General features: G+C 38.3%; 1 long non-coding RNA gene across 3 annotated transcripts in view; it reads left to right on the top strand.

Moving 5' to 3' along the window:
- LOC112965008 overlaps nt 1-21,475 on the top strand; it is a 39,887-nt gene extending 18,412 nt beyond the window's left edge. For 2 of the 3 annotated variants that reach the window (XR_003253153.1, XR_003253156.1), the window contains exons 2-5: nt 9,914-10,029; nt 11,407-11,578; nt 16,443-16,560; nt 20,933-21,475. This is a non-coding gene — a long non-coding RNA (uncharacterized LOC112965008). Of the gene's footprint in view, nt 1-9,913; nt 10,030-11,406; nt 11,579-16,442; nt 16,692-20,932 lie in introns of all 3 variants that reach the window. The other variant, XR_003253154.1, reaches the window with a different exon arrangement.
- Nucleotides 21,476-22,852: the final 1,377 nt, after the last annotated feature.

Genomic DNA, 22,852 nt, shown 5'->3' with positions numbered 1-22,852 from the left:
GATATGAGATTATTGGGTTTTGTTTTTAATTTCCTGATGGGAAACTGAGGCATAAGGAGCAACACAAGTAGGATTAGAACTAAGACTTTTGGAATTCCTATTTTTACCTTTCTTTAGCATCTCTTGTACCAAAAGGCCTGAAACAGACACTGTCTCGATATATGCTGCCTGCATACACTCAGTAGGCACCTTGGTATACACTGCTAGTGAAATCTGCAGCAGCCAGGCAACATACAAACAGGCAAGAGAAGTTTTTCAGCTAAGTTACTTTACTAAGTCCTGTGGGACTTTTAACTTCTCATTATTTTTTTTTTAACCCCACCATTTCATTTTAATCCTCCCTCCCTTCTGAGTTAAGAATCTTGTGCAGTTAAATGATGCATTTGGAAATTCTGACATGCATCACTAGGGTGAATTGGTGCTTGATACAAAACCATAGGAATACTTAGTCCATGGTGGATTGTCAGTGTCACAGAACAGAGGCTACCTACACACTCTGTACAGGAATCTATCACATAAAATAACAGGGAGATGACTAGCACACGTTTTATTAGATAATTCTGTCATGCTGCTCTTTGTTATGAGTCAGGTGAGTACCAGTCACTGAATGGTCCTAGGATTTAGTGCTTCCCTGGCAGTAAGGTCCAGATTAGGATTAGGCTAGGTGCTGGGGGTTAGCCACAACTGTCTTCAAGTTCATAAATCAGAGTTTCATTGTACACTTAATTCTTCAATTCCCTTCTCTCCCGCAGTAGATTTTCCTTGTCAGTGCTGAGCTTGCCTCCTAGGCTCCCTCTCTCCCTGAAGAACATTTATTTGTCAACTCTTACTTGAATGAATCTGCCCTGATGGACCCATTCTAGCCAATGTAGTCATGCCTGCTTCAAGCAGTCCCAGGCCTATTTTAATTATCCCCCTTTTGGTGTGTCTTCGCTCTCTTTTATTATTCTCTCCCATGTTGCTGATATAGGCCTTAAGGAAGAGGTTTTGCAACTTCATAAGATCAGACAGAAGTCTGTTGATCAACTAATATTGTTTCAACTCCTTGGTGGATTGAAGTTTCTCTATAAACCTATCAAGGAAAACAAGAAAACTCCATATTCTGTATTACAGCAAAATTGTCCAGTGGCTCACAGGAAGGAGTATTCATCACTTCTGTCTACTTACAGAAGTTGCGCTTCTGCCATTTTGATAGGGGACAATAAAAAAGGACAGATAGCAAGGACATCTCAGTAGATGTTTATCCTCAAAATCAACCTGTAAATGATATTAAATTATTTGTCTTATTTTTTCATGGCCACTTTAATCCTTAAAAGAAATCCAACCCCACAAACAACCCCCCAGAAAACTGAGATTGCTTTGCCATGGTTGCATATTAGAAAATAGTTATAAGTTTCATTTAAGGTTGTCAATATCTTTTCAGTTAAAATCTAAAAATAGTCTTACAAAAGACAGATATTTGGTATTCAGGTTTAATTTCGGTTAAAAATTGAATCAAGCAAGACTGGACAGATTGTTTGACAAACTATCAAAGACTGGACAAAATATGGACTAGATTCCATAAATAACCTTAACTGGTTTTCTATTGACTACCTTTGTGCAGTGTAAATCATATGTAAATATTCTATTAAAATGTGCTTTTAATAGTTATTGATGTAGACAGAATGATGTCTAGGATGTGATACTATTTGAGGCATTTTTAGGGTTAAGAAGAAAGAAACTGTTGTGTATAGGTTGTGGTCAAAATGGATAAATATTTCTGGTATAACCCTTATGTGATTCACATGGAGGATGCTGATGACATTTTCAGATTCATTCAGAACTGCATTTTAGACAACTGTAACAACAGAGGTGCTATAAATCTTTTTCTTTAGGACTTTGTGTGTGTTTGACACTGTGATCTGTAACCTACTGTTAGTATGTTTTGTAGGACTCTAAATTAAGTATATATCAGTTCAGGAAAGAAGCCTGTATAGCCTATTGAGCTGGGCATTTTATTGCTGCATTTATAATGTGTTGCTCTTATTATAAAGAAAAGTGTGTGTTTGGGAGAAGGGAATTGGGAAGGGAGAAAACTTTGATTCATGCTTAGGTTTCCACTACTGTTGGTAATTGTCAGCCACTGTAAATAAGATGCTGTAGCCTGTAGTCTAAAACTGTTCTTAAATTTTAGGGAGTAGGCTGAGACTTGCATTAGGGACAGATAACCTTATATCTAACTAAGGTGGTGTGTGTTTTTTTTTTTTTTTTTTTTTAACCTTCTTTCTTAAGCATTTGGTATTGTTGTCTGGGAGAATACTGATACTGAGCTAGACAAACCAAAAGCTTCATCAGGTGTAGCAAATAATTAGCTAACTAATATGTCTTTGCTTGATCAGTATTGGGTTCTCACTTCATACTACTCTTTGTAAAATAGCATCCATTTCATTTTCTTTGGATCCAATAAACAGATTTCTTCATCTTATTCTCTAATGTTTTGTTTTGATTTCCCCCCCCCTCTATTCAGACATAAATTTCTGATTAAAATGTGTTCATCCTAAGTGTTACTGCTACAAGGTTGTCTTTCAATTTGCACAGATTTTCACTCTGATAATTTTAACTCTGTATCTATCTTGATGTAGGTAGTAGATGCTAGCAGACACCCTGATTGCATTAATGCTACTTCTACTCCTGTCTGTGATGCATCCTGTCTTAAGACTGCCTTCTCTCTGGGTTATCCCATTTTAGTACCAAAGGGTTTGTGCTGCTGCTTTATTTCTTTAAAAGTCTTTTCATACTGTTTTGCTCACTCCCATATGATGCTGTCATTTGCCAGTTGTTTCGAAAGCTAATTTTTTTTTGGCGAGAGCATACAAAATTTGCACAGGTTATTTGCTCTTTCTTTGAATCTTGAATACTATGTATGTTTACAGATGCAGCCTCTCTGGAGGGCTAGCAGTTGACCAAGTCTTGCTAAAGGAGTAAGAGTGGGTTTTTTTGCCCATTTAACTAATAGCTTCTTGAGTGTCAGCAAACGTCCAAGTGAATGATGATTTTTCTGGCATCAGTTCTAGAGTTTCTAGATGTTGATATTCCTTTCTACATTTTTGTTGTGAATAATTTCATTTTATGTTGATTCTCTTTGACTGCTTTTATTGGTTCATTCAGTAATGGGTTTTCTTCTGCAATCTCTCAGCTGCAAACAGCTGTTCAACTACTTGATACAGGTTCTGTTGAAACACCTCTGGAAATCAGTATAATTCCATAATCACTGATGCCTGCTAAATGGGATTGCAAAAAAGTGACGCTGCTCATAAAAACTCTACATGCCAAAATCTATTTAGCTTTTTTTAAAACAGCACCAACTGAAAAAGTGCTGAACTTTGTAAAGCTTGAAAAAAAAATAACATCTTGCTCTGCATCACTTCTACCCCAAATGCCAGGTTCATATGAATCCTAACAACTGAAAATACTGACCTAAGCAAGATGGTGACGAAATGGGTTGCGAGCAGACTGAAGCTGATGATGAAATAAAGGAACAGCAAGTGTCTGTCTGGCTCATTCAACCCAAAAATGTGAGTCAGCTGATCTCACCTGAACTATTATTACAGAGACTGAGCTTTTGTAAGACATTTTGTACAAAGGTCTATTGTGTCAACTCAGTATCCAGAACTTAAGAATCCATTTGACCATTAAATAATTTCTCATCTTGAATGAAGGCAGAATTTTTGCTTAGCTAACTCCATGGGTCCCCACTGAAAGAGGTTTAAAAAGCTGGAAATGTAATCTTGCTGACCAGTTTTTAACATGGTTGATAAATGCAGCAAACCATGCTGTTTCCAAGCAAGGGAGGTACAGAAGCTGTGGCTGTTACCTAGTTGGTAGGCTTGAGGCAGACTAAAGGGGTCCAAGGCACAGCTGGACCTGTAACCTCCTTCCTTTCCTGTTGCAGAACTTGGCCATTTTAATGCTCACACTTCTGTGCTTTCATCCAAATGATTCTACCTCCCTTTTTTTCTTTATGCAAAACTTAATGACTACAGTTTTTTAAGTGTGCCTGAGAACTTAATTTTCATGACATGCTAGATGTTGTTTCCAAGAACAGATACCAGTCCCTTTAGGCTCTTACTGTTCAGCTGCATGTGTTGTTTTTTTAAATGCAGAATGAAATCTGTAACTTTTAGTGGGCGTAGGCCTCATGTCAGATTTGTTATGTCCATGAATATTTCTAAAATGCACAAATTAAGGTTCCTGCCAGTATTCATAAAACTACTGTTTTTCCTGGCTCCTCTGTTGTGTGTAATTTAAATTTTTTTCTCATTCATTTGGAGTTACAGTATTAATCAGATATTACAGCTGTCTCATCTACAGTTGCCTGTTCTGCTAATAATAATTCAGAATTTTTGGACACACAGTGATCTACTTTGAATCAGGGAGCAAAATATTGTTACTTCATACTGCTTTCATGACTTGGTTCATTCAACATAGAAACAGAGGTCTTCTCTCTTGTATGTACTCATGGAAAACTCTATTGCTACTGCACAGTAGTCATGATCAAGCCCACGTTTTCTATTGATTTAAAACTTCACTTAAAACTACATTCCACTCCCATCTGAAACTGGAGGACTGCCAGCATCACAGAACAAAGAAGCTTGATTGCCTGTAAGGCTAAGAGCATTGGACAGACCTCAGCAGGCTTCCTACCTCTGCAGACTGTATAGCGAATAAAGCATTTCCAGCGCTGCCACTCTAGACCCTAGTGCAGCTTTCGTTGAATTTGAATTAAGAACAGCATATACTGAGAATTCATTTACTCAGTAAATTAAATGCTTTTATGTGAGCCTCGGTATATTTAGAGCTTGGTTAAGAGGCCCCCACAGTAGTTTGAATACTTCTTTCTTTCCATCCTATCCCCATTGTCATTAATATCTATAAATCTTAATTGAAATTACAGAGCTGATGAAATGTGCTAGTCTGTACTCAGCTGGGATAAGAAGTGACTCTCTGGTCCTGGGCTAGCAAAGGAATCAACACTGTTTAATCAGTTCTAGTTGCATAGGCTCAATACTTTCAAGTTTGAAACAAAATTGTGACTTATCAAAGTTAAGTAAAGGGGGTGCAAGGGGCAAGGTCCAATACTCAGGACTATGTGCACACTGTGGCTCTGACTACTAACTGATCATAAGAGGCAAGCTGCTTTTTATTTAAATGCTCATATCTTCTGACTGCATACTAGAGAACTTATTTTCAGAGTTAACCCTTGGAGAAATGATGATCTATGTGTTTAATCACTGGATGGAAGGCTTTCAAGCAGATGTCCGGGAACTGCAGAAAACACTTGTCACCTACTGAATCACTGTAATCTTCTGGTATAGAAGTGTTACTATATGGAACACATGCTATATATTGCTCTATGTGCTGTGTTTAATCTTTTGGTAACAAGGTTGGTGGCTAAAGTGCCATGACCAAGATGAACTGCAAAATGTAGAACTAGTACTTTGTGCAGGAATTGAGCTTTTTACTCCAACTCTTTTAAGAAAACTGCTGAAGGAACCACATTAGAACTCTGACCTGTTTTCTCTTGTAGTTTCAACTGTGCATGTGTATCTTGCTCTCTCTCGCCAATGCCTGAGAGAGTACATCAATCTGCCTGCAGCTGGAGAGTGGGATATTATCCTGCTAACCATTCCTTCCTGGTTCTGAAAGTCCTCTCTAATTTTCCTTACATAAGCCAGATATCTCTGCAGGTGTGAATTTGTGTATCGGAGGGGGTGGTTCCTGTGGAAAAATATCCCACCTCAATTTTGTATTTTTTAGCTAATGTTTTAGGTCAAGGACTAATTCTCATCTGTCCTCTGGAACTCCAGTTAACTTTTATAGCAATTACTGTCTCTTCTGTGCCTCCTGCTCAGAGGTGTTTGTAGCAGTTAATACCTCTCTAAGTCTCACTAAACCCGAAAATGAGAAGGCTTGTTTCTTGTGTAGTCCCTTATTTGAACTCTTTCTGGGACACTCAGTAGATTTTGTGGACAGAATGTGCTCTCCATCTGGCTTTTGCACATGCTGGGTATGATTAGTCTCCTCTCCTTGGACTCCTCTGGGGCCTTAGGCAAGCTGCTGCCTTGGTTGTGAGGAGAAAGAATTTTAGGGAGAGACGTGCCAGACTGATGCTGAGATAGAGGAGAGGTAGGTTTTGAGATGCTCTGTATGCTGCCTGTCAACGAAGAAAAACACAACAGGAAGTTAGAATATGCGGGAAGAGCCTCAACAGACTTGACTAGTGAACTTTTAAATGAGCTGTAAAGTGCTTTTTAGCTCTTCCGTGCATTGGTGTTTAAGATGGCAACTATTCTCAAAGTTGAACACTCTCTTTGCCTTCCTGTGTCTGCTAATTTTCACCCAAAACACTATAGAAGGTGTGAGGGGGAAAAGCAGGACACTGGCCTTGTCTGAAGAGATAAGGGCACCCGGGCTTAATCATTTCAGTTCTTCTACTTCACAGAGAGCAGCACTATTTAAAAACGAATGTACAAAACCTCCCAATCTTCCACCTAGAACAAAACAGGTTTGAAACAGATTCCAGAATTGAAATGATCACTCACATGGTCTCTTGGAAAAAGTCAACAAGTCTAGGTTGTCCTGGTGGATGATGAAGAGTCCTTAAGGCCTAGTATGTGGAATGTTGCATTGTGTTCCCCTATGAGAACCTCAGGATGGATACAGAGAGTGTCCAACTCAAAAGATAATATCAGCAGAGAGGTTATCAGCACATCAAAACCAGGAAATTTTATGCTGTATCCAACTGGTTACACAGTGATTAATCACAGAATATAGCCATGGAATCACAGTCAGTGGCTGCAGCACAATACCGATAGAGCCTCTTTGAGAGGTGTTGCTGTAATAGATGCATCTTCCTCAGATAAGCATTTCTTTTCCCAAAGTAAATCGAGCCTTGTGCTTTTAATTAAAATGGGTAATCTTCATGACTAAATTTTGTGAGATATTATTGTTATGTATTAAATGCAGGTCATAAGAAGACTCACTAGTTCAAAGGAAAGCTTTTTCTTACATCTATATGTAAATTAAACACTCTGCTTATGCTTTGTGTTTTAACATGTGAAAGCATGCTAAAAAGGGAGAGAAATAATGACCAACTAAGTATAATTTTAAAGAAAAAAAAATTTAAACACAATTAGTTCTTATGAGTAGTAACTTGGGATGATAGTCTTATAAAACCATAGGATTAACTCTTTACTATTTCTTCTTATAGTACATGCTTAAATGCATTATTGGAGAACCAAAGGAAATATGTAGATTGAGAACAGTGGTGTTGTACCTGATGCCATACATTATCTCAGTTTACTGAAACTCCTGCTTCCTGAACTCTGATCTGGTGTCAGCTACAGGAGACGTATGGAAAGTGGACTTGACACATATAGTCAGATGTTTGACTCTGCTCTTGTCCTCAGTTCTTACTTCCCTATAACAGTTTTGCTTGGAGACAGCAAAGCTTTTCAGTTGTGTTCCTCCTGTAAGTCTATGCTCTAACAGAGCCAATTTCTCCTGTGCTCCCAGAAAATTTTGGGGGTGTTTGAGTGGTTTTTCTTTGTTTCCATGTTCAGAAATCTTAGCTATATCTATTCAAAGTGGCCACTAGCTTTCATCTCTGGTCCTTTCTAAAGATTTGTAGGTATCATTTTATAGTATTTTTCTCTGACTCTGTCTTCTGATGCTTAACAAAAAGACTTCCCCTCTAAATAGCAAGTACACTACTGCAAACCCTCTCCTGCTCCTCTGTTACTAGTCAGGATCTTTTCCTTAGTTGTTCCTCTTGCAATATGCTCTTTGCTTTATCTGGGCTTGGCAGGCTATCCTTTTTTTTTTTATCTGGGCTTGGCAGGCTTTTCTTTTCTTTTCTTTTTCTTTTTTTTTTAAAAAAACCTTTTTATTAGGAAACTGATTTGCACATAATCCAGTTCTAGACTCTACTGTACTGTAATTTTGTCAAATGCTTTAAAATGAGGTGATCCTCCAAACACCAATTCTGCAAAAGCAAGTACAGAAGTTGGAAGGGAAGGAGGTTCATTTTGGCAGCATTTCACTGTGATTTCCCCCCTGCCCCCTTCTTAGGTTTTTTCAGCAATAACTTGAGAGTTCTGTTTCTGTCAGGAGCTTTGTAATAATGGATAAGCGTAGTTCCTTAAATGACAGTGACAAATTCCTAGCAGTAGTAATATTAATTCAAATTATGGCAGTATATGGGATTGATACTGAGACCACCATAGCAGCATAAGGATACTACTGTTTTTAACTTTTTTTTCTTCATATGCTTTTGGCCTCACTGCCTTGTTTACCATCACAGCAGTAATATGTTTTGATACCTTGCCCACTTCTAAACAGAACAAAAACAATTTTTCATTCATGTGACATGGACTCTTCCCCCTGTGCAACCTCAGGGAAAAACTGTGAGTGTGGAGTGCATTTCATACAGTACACTACTGAAATATGGGGATTTGGAACATAAAGTGTGTTTAGAGTTTCAATGGGGTTAGATTTTTATTAAAGCTGGCCTAGATGAAATCTAATGTGATGTATTACTTTGATTTAGAATAGAAAACTGTGGAGTTATTCATGCTGAAGTTCGAAACTTTAAATCTTCTGTCAATTGTGACAGTATATAGATTTAACCAGTGGTTTGGCAAAGTTCACAAGTGCTTCTAGAACAAGAAGTTTGAGTCTTGGACTGGCAGTTGAATTGCCCCGATTCAATGAGGTTAAGGAAGCTGAAGGAACTTTGACTCCTATTGTGTAAGTGATTTTGTAAAGAGATCTTTTTTACTCTACCATTGTTATCCATGATAGATCTGTTGTAAAAGTTAAAAACATTTATCAAAACTGCCATGGCTCCCATGACCCACAGAAGGAGGACTACCGGACCTTAACTGCACTATCAGTGTGATTTCAGAACTACCCTTCCCTTGTTCACCTATTCTCTGACCTTTATTCCAAATTCTAATTTCCTCCTGTAATTGACTTGTTCTAGTACAGGAAACTATGACAGTAGATGCATCTTTTTAATTCAGTGGAAAATCCAAACAGTGCTGTTGAATGCCTCATGAATTTACTGGTATTTATTTAACAAACAACTTTCTGAAAAAAGTAGGCTGAACAAGTTTCAGCTGAAAAGGATTTTTTTTTTCTTTTTTATAATGTAAACCCTCAGTTAGGACTTGCAACACTGATTATCTTCAAAGTTGTGCTAAAGACTGCTGTTTGGTTCAAGACTTACTCATTTTGAAACAGGCTAACTGAAGCAAAACCTAATTTCACTTTGCTTCAAGGGACAGCTAATAAATTGAGATAGAGCCTGAAAAGGGGAGAACTGGAATAGCCTCTGAGTATACTGCATTGCAAAATGAAAACATTTAACTTGTATATTCTTATCCAAATTTGAAATTTCTATGTTATGCAGAACTGGATTTCCACGACTCAGTTTGCTAACTACACAGTTAACAGATTCTATATCAAGCTCTACCTCAGTTTTGCTGTAGAACCATAGGCAAAATATTATTTTTGGAATAGGTTTCCATACTCTAAAAGGGGTAGAGCAATAATTAGTGTTCTCACTAAGTTGCATTCAATTTACTTTTTAGATGTTTGCTTACAAAGACCAGAAGGCACCTTTAATCCTTGTGTATTCTTTGTACTTTTCATATCTGACTGATATGATCATATAGTGTTGTACTTACAGCTAAAAACATGTCTCTTTCAAAACAATGACTGGTTCAACAGCTGTAGCTGTCTCTTTTTTCCAACAAGTATCCTCCTTTTACAATATCTGCATGTCAGAGTCAAAATGTAGTTAAGATTTTCAAGTAAGCAGGAGTAAGGGCTAGAGCTGTTTTTGAAAATTGGCTATGATTTATTATCCTAGGCATGTGATTAAAGAAAACATGGACTACAACCTGTGGTTCTGCAGAGGGAGACAGTCTATAGCAGGAGTCCTTTCCTTGGAAACATCCCAACAGTTAAACATGAAGGCAATGAAAAGTTAAGTATGAAGATGAACTGTAACGCAAGATAGATGTTTATCTCAATAGTGTGTGTGTGTGTTTTTATTTATTTATTTATTATTGGCACCTTAGAACTACTGGGTACTTGAAGAGACTTCTGTTTCTGCATTACCTTTCCCCCCATGTCACTACCTCTGTTGACTGATACAGAAAAGAGAGACTGATTTGTGCATCTACTCATGAATATCCCTTCTGTATTGGGTAATTAGCAACACTGATAGTCAGGAGCTGGAAACGGAAAAATGCATGGACTTTAACTCTAGGATACCAGTTGGAAGTAGTGTGCAAATAAATTGAAACATCAGTTCATAAGATAATGCTGTTTGGCAATTGGAACAACCAGGTTCCTAGAGATGACCTGCTATTTGGCACACCTAGCAGCCTCTAACTTAAGAAATTAAAAGTTCATTCTGGTTTAACTACAGCACTTATGATTTCACAGGATAGAGAAGAAAGCACACTGAGATAAAGAATTGAGCTAATTTTTCGTATCCTATTTGTGCCTGTGTATAGGAAAACAAACCCTAACACAAAATACTTGCTCTAGACATTATCCATAAACCCTTTCTGCTGGTCATGTCTCCTGTCACTTGTTATTAAAATGTTTAGGGCTCTGGAGAGCAGAGGGCAAAGAGCAGATCTTTTCTTAGGTATATGAATCACAGAACTGATGCATCTGTGTTATCTATTCATAATTCAAGAACAGCACTGGTACTGTAACTTCTGTTTTTATAGAAAGCTGTCAGGAAGGATTGATCAGTCTGCACAGTAAAACTGTGAATAACATCCCTCCAAACTTGAATCTTAAACAAATAAACCTCAAAACACAGCTGACTAAAAATTGTAGAGAACTCACTCCTCTACAGCCACACACAGTCCATGCTCCTATGAATGGGAATAGTGCAGAGAATACAGGTGTGTAGAAAAAAGCTTGAGCTTGTAAATACTGTACAACGGTACAGCACCCACCCAGTATAGGATTCCTTACCTTGCCTTGATTCTCTATATCTTGTTTTAAAAATAACTACATGACAACTGAAGGAGCAGTCCTTTGAAAAAAAAAAAACAAAAAAAACAAAAAAACAACCCCCCCCCCCAAAAAAAACAGTTCTTTCCCCAGTTCAAAGTTTTGAAGGCAAACATTTGTTTTATATCTCTATCTCAGTCTTAAATTGTACTAATTTGGTTCTGGCTAGGGACTGCCAGAACAAGCACAGGCTTCCACATTCGTGTCTTCAGTATCTTTTGTACCTTGTGCTATTTTTAACCACTTTGGGCCTCAGTGGGGTATGCAGCCATTGAGGAAACAGTCTATTTACCCTACCCACTCTGTTTTGATCTCCCTTCCTTTCAGGAGGTTATTCAAGAGGTCCATGAGTACCAAACTGTAGTTTCAATGTGGATGAAGAATAGCAACTCTTGGAGATAAGTATTTGTCATCCATGATAGTTTCCTTCTCACTGGTGTTGAAACTCTGCTACTTCTTATCAGTTAGGTCAGCTCAAGATATTCCTCCAATGCTTAAGGTGAGTGAAAGGTGCTCATCTTACCTCTACAGGAATGTCTAAAATTTCACAAGTCAGCGAATATTTCACACTCCTCCATTTCTGGCAAGACAGAATCACTACTGAGAAAGCATTTTAAGAAAATACCATGTCAAATTAGGACAGGGGAAAAAAAAGAAACACAACCCACAGAACTAATGCAATACGTTAATCACCAAGACAAGGTTTTAGATGTTGCTATTATGCTTACCAAAGAGTAGAAGAAATTCAGTTAATAGCAGCCGAGCTTAAAGCAGTCATACATTAGGAACTGACTTGCACTATCTTTACTTTCCTTGGAACAAATCTAACAAGTCAGAAACATTGTGTACTAATCAGACTGTAGTAAAAGTTTGGTAGAAATCAGTAACCTCATCTACTTTGTCTGGAGCATTCTGCTCTAGAGTGAGTCGGAGAGCTACTCAACGTGTTCCTTGTTTCATCAATGCTGCTGTTTGTACACATCTATACATGCTTCATTTAAATAGCGTGGTTCCAGTAGAAATGGATAAGATCCAGTTTTAGTGCCTAGGGTACCCAAACCAGCGATGGAGGGGGCATAGAAAAGAGATGGTAGCAAGAAAGAATAGAAAAAAAAAAATCAGTAAGTGTGGCCTATTAAAGTATTATGAGCAAGTGTCAGAAGCATTGGAAAACACTTCAGTGATCTGGAATTGTGTGTTCGCATGCATAGCAGCAAGTCAAGTGAGTTGCAACTGAAGAAACAGATTTAGTAAAAGCTCAGATAGAAGGGAGAGGGAAGAAGTAAAGCACTGTATCAACACAAGAATAGGATGTGTGCTTTAAATGATGTAGTAGTATCTCTTTGGACTGATTAAAAGGTGGAAATGGTGATTAGACATGACTTGAGATGTGCTGGGTAAGCTGAGTAATGGGAAGTAGCAAAAGAGATTAGTTTCTCCAAGGAACACACATGATGTGCATCAGTGTAGCTAGAGAGCCTTGCCTGTGCGTGTTCTCTCTCTGCTTATGGTGCAGCTGCTTCCCAGCTGCCAAAGAAAGCTCTGTAGGATAATTTCTGGGCCTATCACTATCATTACGTTACATTTGTTGAGGAAAGTCTGAACTGACAACTGTGGGGTTTGGAAACCAGGGAGTAGGTTAGGGTTTCTCAAGCAGACAAGAGAAAAGATTTCATTTTCAGCCTAAAATGAATATAGCCTTTTGCTACTGAAGCTAATGCCCAGTCAAGAATTAGTATGTTGACAGATAGTTTAAAGGACATTTTTCTTTTCATATAAAGAAAATCACTTATCCTGTTGTAGTACCTGAAGAGAAGCACCAAAAGGAAGAATACTGTTTACCTTTTTTGTGGTTGTAGATTCATACATAGGCTAAGGACTGAATCTACCCCTTTTGTAGCAATAAAAGGCCATTGACAGCTGATGCTGGAAAGCAGATTGATCCAATATCTGTGGAAGCTACTGTGTATAGATAACATTCCATTAACTATAGCACTTTGTGCATTACTATTTTATATTGCAGATGGAAAGAATAAAGAAAAGAGACTAAAACTCTAGGTTTGGTATGGTTAGAGGTGATTTTTCATTGTTCTAGCCAAGTATTTAATTCCTTAAGTCAGGGATCCTTTGTCAGGGTTACCTTTTTCCTAAAACCACCAGTATGGTTGGCAGAGACATCCCATTCTACACAATAGAAAGTGCCCCTACAGGAAACACCAAAATGGTAGACAAGATAGTAAAAGAGGCCATGTTCAAGGGAGAACAAGTAGAGGACTTCAACTTCCAGGACTGTTACTTCTTTTCTTTTAATGACTACTAGTTTTCAGTAGACTTCTTTAAACCCTTGACCTTTTTGCTCCTCTTCTTTTCATTATCTCCTTAAGTAATTTTAAGGAGAACTCCCTTGGGATGATATCTGAACCCTTTCTGGATTAATAGCTTTTGTTTAAATAAACTTTCCCCTTTTCATTAACATCACTTTGCTCCTGTTAATTAAAACCAACCCTTGGTGTATAATAGTGATTACAAACCTGAGCTGCTTTTGTGCGTATTGAACTGGGACATCTAGTTTAGGTCAGAGTGTTATACAGAGCTTTTAACTATAAGTTAAACATGCTCTTAAGTCTTTTGAAATGGAGAGAAGACGTTCGTTTTCAGGTACAAATAAACATTTTATAGTAACTTCTGTGAAATGGGCAATAACTGAGGTACAAGGGACTCATTTTCTCTATTCTGAAGTATCATGCTCCAAAGAACTTTAATCAAACGTGAAACTGGTTGTACACTGTACAACCAGTCAGGTGTCTCTAAGGAACACTTATTCTGTTAGTAGATGTGGTTGCTATACAAATACACTAATTTCCTCTGCCAAGAACTTAACTGTTTTCTAGTTAAGACTGCTTTTCAAGTTGTGTAATCCTTGTGAAACAAGGATACTTCTGGACAGAAAAACCTTGATTTATAAAACACACAGCACAATTAATTAACTAGCTGTACTAAAGTCTCCTTTTTCAGCATGGAAACAAGGTGATTGCCTTGAATACTGTAATGTATGCTTTAACACAAAACATAGCTGCTAACTTTTATTGGGTGAGCTTTCATTTGAGATGTGTGCACCAGCAAGACTTACAGTACATGATAAAAACAGACAAAAACCAGAAAAACTTACCGTCAAGCCCTTACTTACGCTGAAAAAAATTACAGGACTGCTTTTTTGGGTTTTAGCTATGTTTGCAGACTCACCCTGCAAATATTCAGGCTCATCTTACCTCCCAGTAGATCTCTAAGGACCCTAAGCAGCAGCAGGAGGAAAAAAAAAAAAGCATTTGAGGTGGAAGCTTAGTTTCATACATTCAAAAACTTTTGAGCATGGAGGAAGACACTTATCTTAAGGGTCTGGCTTTGACATCAGGATATTCCTCATTAAGACAGTACTTAAATAGGACAGATTATCAGCTGGTGTGAGTCTAGTCAATGAAGCCACTGCCAGTTTAGATGAGTTGAGGATCTAGCTTACAATTCTGCAGCTTTTCTCATAGGCAGGTTTACCAGTGGGAAAAGGAGACCTCCCCATTAGCCATCAGCTTCCACTCTGCCATCACAGTAGGAACCTACGCATTGCTAATATAACACTTCCAGCTCTAACACCCCGACTCACGTGTCAGCTCTGGGAAGCAGTGGAAAAAAAAGTGGCTCTTCCAAGAGAAGTGGATAGTGTTTTTCCTTATCTGCAGCCTGGCACCACTAAGGACAAGTATGTGAGGGAGTCAGGAGGGGCACACTCAGTGCTTCCCCCCTACCCCCCTTCTGCATTTCCCTCTCTCTACCTCACTGGAAGGGCTGGAACAATTGCCTGCTCTGGCAATTTGAACAGTGAAGAGCAAGTCTTGTATCTCACCGATAAGCTGAGCAGCCTTGAGCAAATGGTTAGGGAACACTCAAGAATGGGATCCCACTGTGCTTGTCACTCTCTAATTAAAAGTAAGTGTGAGGAACACAAAGCACTTCAGTTTCCAAGGCAGCAAAGCTAGGAAAAACATGATGAAGCAAGCAGGGCAGTGGTCTGCGAGTGTCACTTTTAATCCCTATATTTTAGGGTAAGACTTCTGGGTTCTACTTTGTATTCTTTGTAAGAGAGTTCTTAGGACAGGGATTAGCAGAAGTAAAACAAGTCATGGACGTAAAGGTCAGGAAGCAAAAGTGAGAGCAGCCTAAGGTGAAGAGACTGTTTTATTTCCCTCCAAGCCCTGTTCAAACAGTTATGCAAGACAAAAAGAGAGAATGCCAGCCTAAAAACAAACGAGTAAAATAAAAGCCTCCAAAACCCACACCTTGGTACTTACCTACCACCTAGTGACTGTGTTGCTGTAGCCTATGAGTTGGTTCCCAGATACTACTGTAAAGCAAACAGTGTCAACCCTTGCATTGTGCTCAGGTTTATAACAGATGGTAAATGCTGTACAAGTCTTGCAGTTGTTTTAATTCAAGAGATTTCTAGATGTCACAATTGTTACAGAAAGAGAAAAAGCATGACTGATTTGCTCTACAGCAACAAAATGAGGAGACAGATAGCTGCTCCCTGCCAACCTTCCCCAGTTCATTAGAGTTGAATCATACCCCTCAAAATTAATAACTGGTTTAAGAATCATGGTTTCTGAAAAACGGAAACTGGCCTTATTGCTGCTACTCTTGCTCTGGGGATTGAACGGGATTCTTACTAGAATTCTTCTAATACAGTTCAAGGTACCTCTCAAAGCTAATACCATGTGACCCGTTTAAAATGCCTAAAGGTCTAAAAAGTCATTTTTTAGCTTTAGATAAATCTAAATTGCTCTCTAGCTCCCAACTTTTATGAGCTACATCTTCAAAAAAATATCTTTGTGTGTGACTAAACAATTCATTGTTTTAATACATTAAAAATTCAGATACTTACAGCATAAGTGGTAATTCATGTACTTTGTACATAGAAATGTTTGCAGAATATTCTGATTCTTGACTGTGACTTACCAGAAAGGGCAAATATATACTCATTTATCACAATATTAAATTCTAGTTGTTTCTTTAAATGCTGATTTTTGTCAAGGCTTTAATTCCCCATATGGAGGCACTAAGCACCAGCCCATTTTGTTCCTGGCAAAACTGGAGGAAAGCTTATTTCAAATTTCTAATTAAAATTTCTTCCTTGCTGCATAAGGAGCCCTGATGGGATTCCTCAGGGTAGTTGGATGGGTTTCTGATTGAATTACAACTGGCCTGATTGTGTGAATATTTCATTTAAATGTTGTGAACTGAAAACAACAATTAACGACAACCTGAATAATATAAAAGCACTACTTTACCTTCAATCCTCTCTTCTCCCACAGTTGATTCAAATTAGATGCTTAGTCACTGGGAGAAAAGAGGAAAAAAAAAACAAACAAACAAGGAGGAGTCAGTGTATGGGAAGAGAAGACTACAGCCATCATTTCAAGAGAGAAAAATGTGAGTTGGAGGTGATGACTGTGTATGTGACACCATTGTAAAGCTGTCCTCATGAAGCCTGACTGCATTCCTGATCTATCCTTTATTCAATATCCTGTACTACCTTTGATTTTGGTCTAATCCCACTTCAGGTAATTTCAGTCTATCTCCTCATCTATTATTGATCAAGATCATAATCAAGTTATTATTATTGCATATAACCATGCTGCACATATATTCATTGGGGGAAAAAAATGCTAAAAAATTCTGTAACAAACATTTACCAAACCCTTTCAAAGCTAGTGAATTGCCTTTGTGAATTTTGCCTTTTACTTAGTGAATTGACTTTTAAGTGAATCACCCACACTTACCAATGGCAGTGGAACAATGACCCTTTTGGCTAGGGCAGTTAGAAGTGATCCAGCTGTGTATGATTCCCTAGCTGGATTACAGATGAATCCTAAAATATACAACCATTTGAGTTGGTACACAGTGTTATTTTTGGTGAAATACAAGTGTTGGGGAACATATTGCTTTCCTACAATCTATTGTAATTCCTTACTCCTCCCATCTATTTGATGCTATTGTAGCAAAACTAAATGCTGAGAGTTGATAAGGATGTGCAGGGTTTTTTTTTGTTGTTTTTTGGGGGGTTTTTTTTGGCTTAGTCTTGAAAGTCACTATTGACAACTTAGGTTCTGTATGCTTCCTGCCTTTAGAGAGCCTGCTCATTTTTCTTTGCTGTTGTAATTTTGTCAAAGTCTCAGCATTAAAGCTCACGAGAATTGGTCCAAATCTGACATTAGTCTCACTGTCTCAAAAATATTCTTAGTAGTTGATGATTGACAGGACATTGACAAATAGAAGAAAATGTTGTTAATGATAACCCGCACCACTAATTATTAGTGATTCAAGGTGTTAATCATAAGTTTAAATTGTCAGCATGATTATGATAACTGTAACAGCACAGTGACTAAATTGAGATAACTTACWAATGGGACTAACATGTTCCTATTATAGAGTTTTCAGTGACTATAATATCCAGTTCAGAATAAAAATCCTCCTTGTGCTCTCAGCATCAGGAATAGCTCAAATTAAGCTAGCAGAGCTATACTGGCACAAAAAAACCTGAGCCAGTGAAAACGACACAAAATAGGTCCACAAATTATTAGTCTTCTGCAACAGTCATGGTGATTTCATATGTAGGAAGGAGTCAGCATGAAGCACTGCATGATGATGGCTGTTACAAATCTCAGATAAAAGGATGTGGGTTTGTTCTGGTAGCTGCAAGTTGTTCTGGCTCTGTCTGTCTGTTGTCAGCCATGGAGAACATTTTTCACTTTGTCTTATTACTATGGTACCAGTTCATAGCCTTCCATGTAGAAATGACCCCAACCTACTCAATGTCAAGATTCCCCAAACTGATTTGGGGGCGGCCTTCTCAGTTACAGAATTATGTGGATCATAGCAATGATTTATCAAACAGAATTGGAAGTATCCTCTGCAGACATCTTGCTAAACTTGCAATTTAGTTAATCATTCTTTTTCTGCAGTAATCCATAGGACAGGCTTTGCACTTAAAGGATGTTTAGAAAGAGTTTCCCCCCTTGTACAGATTTTTCTTATAGTTTTTGAGCTCCTATCCTCACCATAGGAGCAGTTTCCTTGAATGTATTCTACCTGACTTTCTCATTCTAGTTTTGGTTCCAAACAAATCCAAACCTGAAAGCAAAATTCAGTTGAAAGCAATATGTTTTGCATTGTAATAGCTCTCACAGCAAACCATACGATTTTATGTTGTTTTTTGGTGCAAGCCTACAAGTTGACCTCAGGAGTGCTGGAAGTAGACCATAACTTTAGTATTGGGTGCTGGAAAGATTTGAATATGTAAACTAGCAAACATAACAAAATTCCACACAATTCAATTCTGTCCATCTCTGGACTAAACTGCATTTCAAGTCACACCTCAGCTGCAGCACCAGTCTCAAACTTCCTCCAATAAGGAAAGCATTCAGACTGGATTTGGATTTTATAGCTAGAGTCGTCTTTACAACAACCTTTTGGAAATATTTAAAAATGGATCTAAACTTCATAATTTAGGCCTGTTGCTATATTAACATACATCTGAAAAATCAGTTTTGTTCAAGCCAGACTTTGGTTTCCAGTGGGAAGAATGGGAAGACAGGTGGAAGGCAGGAGCTCAAATTAGAAGTGTAGTTCTAGAGCCAAACATTGCAAATTATCTTATTTCTTTTCTGAGATTTTTTTTTTTTTTTAAAAAGAAAATACCTAGCTTTAAACTCCTCTAAAGCTATGTGAGCACAAATCTGATGTTATATTTAATCTTAGTATTTGGGCTGTCTGTGATAATTGATGGCTCAGTCTGTTCAGTGAAGATTTGATGTCAGATTATTACTTCTGCAATCAGTCAGAGCCCCATTTTGAATGTATATTCAGATTAGCTTCCCCCCCCCCCCCAAGAGGAATTAACTTTGTAAGAGATACTGAAACAGGACTAACACAATCATTGGCTTAAATGGTGATTCTGTTGAAATATAACTGTCCTAGACAAGACAATAAATTCTTTGAATAGGAAAACTGACTTTTGAAGAGGGCAGTTGCTTTACTGATGAAGAGTTTTTCTTGGGGATCTCCCCTGAGACAAGGAGATAACACTGACTAGTCTCCTAAATTGAATGATGTGTTGCCTGTCTTATACTTCATGGTTGCACTGGTGTGCTAAGGCGTTTGGGATCTGATGGTGTTGGGATCTGGTTTGGGAAACTGGTGTTTGGGATCATAGCTGACATTTCTGCATTGTATCCTTAGGGCTGGACACAAATGCTCCAGGGGCATCCTAAGGGATTTCTTTGTGACAGTCCATCATGTAGGGTGAATGCAGTCCTTTGGCAAGAGACAAGCTTTATATCCTCTGGTAGATGACACTCTGAGAGTCTCACGAAAGAGAGACTGCAGTGTTCTTTATACATGTTAGAGATGTACCTTTTTTCCCTTTGGCCATCTTTAGCCAAACCTCAAAGTAATCTGCATATGCCAGGAATCTAAGGAGGCAGGAAGAAACTCAGCACAACGGGGTAGACCTGTTGTCTGAGAGGAAGGCTGTCTGGCGTAAGAATATTACATTTAAATGTTTTGATTAAGAAACAAAAACGTATTCCCTCCTCGCCCTTGACCCTAAATTCTGGGTGCTTCTTGCATATGTAAGGGAGTGACCAAAAACCTAGAGAATCCAGTGTTTTGGCTATGAGGAATGGGATCTAGCTGATAAGACTGCAACATAAAAGAATAACCTACCAACCCAAAAAAACCTGTTCCTGCCTTATAGCATATTTGAATTTGGCCTTTGGAGCTAGCAAGAAACAGTCCTTCAAAATTACAAGTGTTTTTCTTTCTGCCCAACTCTCCCTCTTTTAAAAGAAGGTAGATGATAGAGGGCTAGAAATCTGTCATGATGAAAGGCAATTTAGACACAATTAACAGATCATATTCTAGTGCATTCATTAACTTTTCTTTTTTGGAGGGGGGTAACTAAAAGACTCTTCTACCTCCCTTTTCCTCTAGTGTTTAACAGCATCTTTGAAATTCCCTAGCACTACCACGATGCGTTTCTTTCAATTATTCAGGTCTTCTGGTGTATTTTATTTTTTTTTAAATAGGCCAAAAAGTAGTTAGCTAAGCTTATGTTACAGAGTACTTGCTTTAGAATAAAGACACTGGGATTCACAGTAATTGTCACCCAGAACAAGGTTTACCTTAAAAATATCTCACCTATTTTTAAGCCAAATTAAAAAAAAAAAATTGCTGTGTTTACCTAACACACATACTGCTCTTTCAGTGAAATCCTAAAGCTTTGCCAGTCAGCTGATTTGAAATTGTTAGTGATCTTAACATAAAGCAAGATTGTTGCCTGTTTACATTGCTTAGTACTCTGTCCAGTCACACTTAAATATCTTGCACAATGTGGCATTCCTTTTTCTCTTCAGTTATTTCCCCTGGACCATTTAATTTTTGGCACACTTTACATGTGTACCACTCAGAGATCTCTACCAGGCCCTCCTGGCATTTCTTCCTGGATGTAAAACTTCTAATCTATTGGGTGGGGTGGGGGAGAGGAAGGGGAGCAAACAGCTTTTTCCATACTTTGCAGAACTTTTGTTTTTGAACCAATTCTACCTATCTACAACCACTAAAACTATATGGAAACTAGAATTTTTCATTTACTAGATAATTTAGTATGATTTTTTAAAAATTTGCTTTAATTAGAAGCAAACAGTTGGATATGTGAAACATTGGGTAAAGAAGTTTTCTTCCTAAAGTGCTTTTACAGGAAGCAAAATGGATTTTTTGGAATATTTTGATCCTGTCTTTCTAGGGCTCCCCAGCTCCATAGCCAGGCTGACAATCAAGGAACAAGAGAATGTAGGATCTTGGGAGTCCTCCCCTGCAAGCCCCAGTTTCATGTCATCCTGCCAGGTGGGTTCCAGAGAAGCTGGGACTTGGAGCTTGCCGCAGCCTGGTAGGGCCATGCATCTGGGAACCCCAAGTTTCTGGAAGCTCCTGCTGCTGGTAGGCTCCGGAATGAGATGCTGTGAAGCTGGAATTTTGGTTGCTAATGTCTGACACAAAACAGGAACTACTATTTGACCTGCAATAAAACCAACATCTCCTCAGGGTGCTTCTTTGTTCCCAGGTGCTATAGCCGGTCTGTTAAATGAGCTACCAGACTCCAAGGACCTGGAAATTCTGGCTCTACAGCACTTTTCATTTAGTTGCCAAGCTGGCAAAAAGCCCAAAAAGTGGAAGAATTTGGGTTGGTGGTCCGTTAAGAAACAAGTCAAAATGTCATCAAGTATTGCTAGAAATGATGTTTTCTGGGAACCTTCTGTTATCAAAAATAAAAAAAAATCCAACCAGCTCTAAATTGCACTGCTTTTGAGGACTTTTTTTTATTGTTCTTATTGCTTACTCAGTAGTTGAAATCACTGAGGCAAGAGACTGGAAGCTACTTCTCAGGGGCAGCAGCCAGATGGAGCACCAGCAGTTTGGAATCCCATGTGGAGGAAAAATGAATTTTAATCTGACTAGTTGCAAGTCTTTACTCATTAAATCACCTCTCCTCTTTCATTCATTGCTTCTAATCAGTTTGTTTTTACTTTTTCCCTACTGCATTGCTCTTCACACTTTCTGCTCACAGGCACCCTGATGTGCATATCTGATAAGAACTGGGTGGGCCTCCAGGTTATCAGTCCTAGCACAACATGCCTTTAACCAGCCATTTATATTGCTATAATATCCAGGCCAAGAAGGTCTGGAACACAGCCATGCCAGACAGCACCCAATTTGTCTTGGTGCAAAAAAGCAAAGAGAAGGGCAATAGAGATAACTCAGCTTTTTCCCTGCAGACTTATTTCCTAGGTTCAAGGAATGTTTCTCTTCAGGTGGGACCTAGGAATGGATAATGCCAATGGAAGATCACATACACTGTTTTTTCCTCAGCCAGGCAACCAAGTTTTTTTTTTCTTTCCTTTCCTTACTAAAAAAGGAGAGCACAGAATGTAGCTCTGCAGTGTTCAGCACCTGCTTTTCCCCCTAGCATCAAAGACCTTCCCTGTGTGGCATGAAACCTGAAAAGACCTAAGTTAGCCACATGCACATGTAAACCTGTAGAGAAACATGGAGAAGGCTACATATAGTGATCACATTTTATACCTGCCATGTGGACCACATGCTGTGGATGGGCTCATGCCAGCTTCTTACATTGTGATCACTGCAATGAAAACCTGCCACAAACTTGTCCCCCCTGTGAAGTCACATAAGTTACAAGGATGGGAGAAGACAAGATGCTGAGGGTAGAGAGATCCTTGCCTCCTTTCCATGGAAAGCACTCTGCTGTCACTAGTGAACTGATTTTTTCCTAGCCTGTAGATGGGCTCATTCGCAAAGAAGTAAAACTCATTTTTGTTTAGATAATCAATCAAAAGCCTTGAACCAGCACTCTTGTACGTTGTGAAGTAAAAGCACTCTACTTGAAGTGCATCACACATTATACTCTTGCTGCAAAACTGTGTTTCTGAATCTAAATTTTCTCCCTTCTCCCCCCACTCCATGTTATGTTTCTGTTCCCTATAGTTTTAGATATGACCTTAAAAAAACATGCTGATCAACTATATGCAGACTAAAGCCTTATTTCAAATGGGAACTGGTTTAACAACTTGCCAACTTAGTTTTTTTGTATGGAAAACATTTTCATCAACCTTTATATTTTTCAAGCTATTTCAAAGAAATTTCATTT

Source organism: Apteryx rowi, unplaced genomic scaffold (assembly GCF_003343035.1).
Source record: "Apteryx rowi isolate R43461 unplaced genomic scaffold, aptRow1 scaffold_1005, whole genome shotgun sequence".
In the NCBI taxonomy this organism is placed as follows: Eukaryota; Metazoa; Chordata; class Aves; order Apterygiformes; family Apterygidae; genus Apteryx; species Apteryx rowi.
This window is presented reverse-complemented; position numbering and strand designations above follow the sequence as displayed.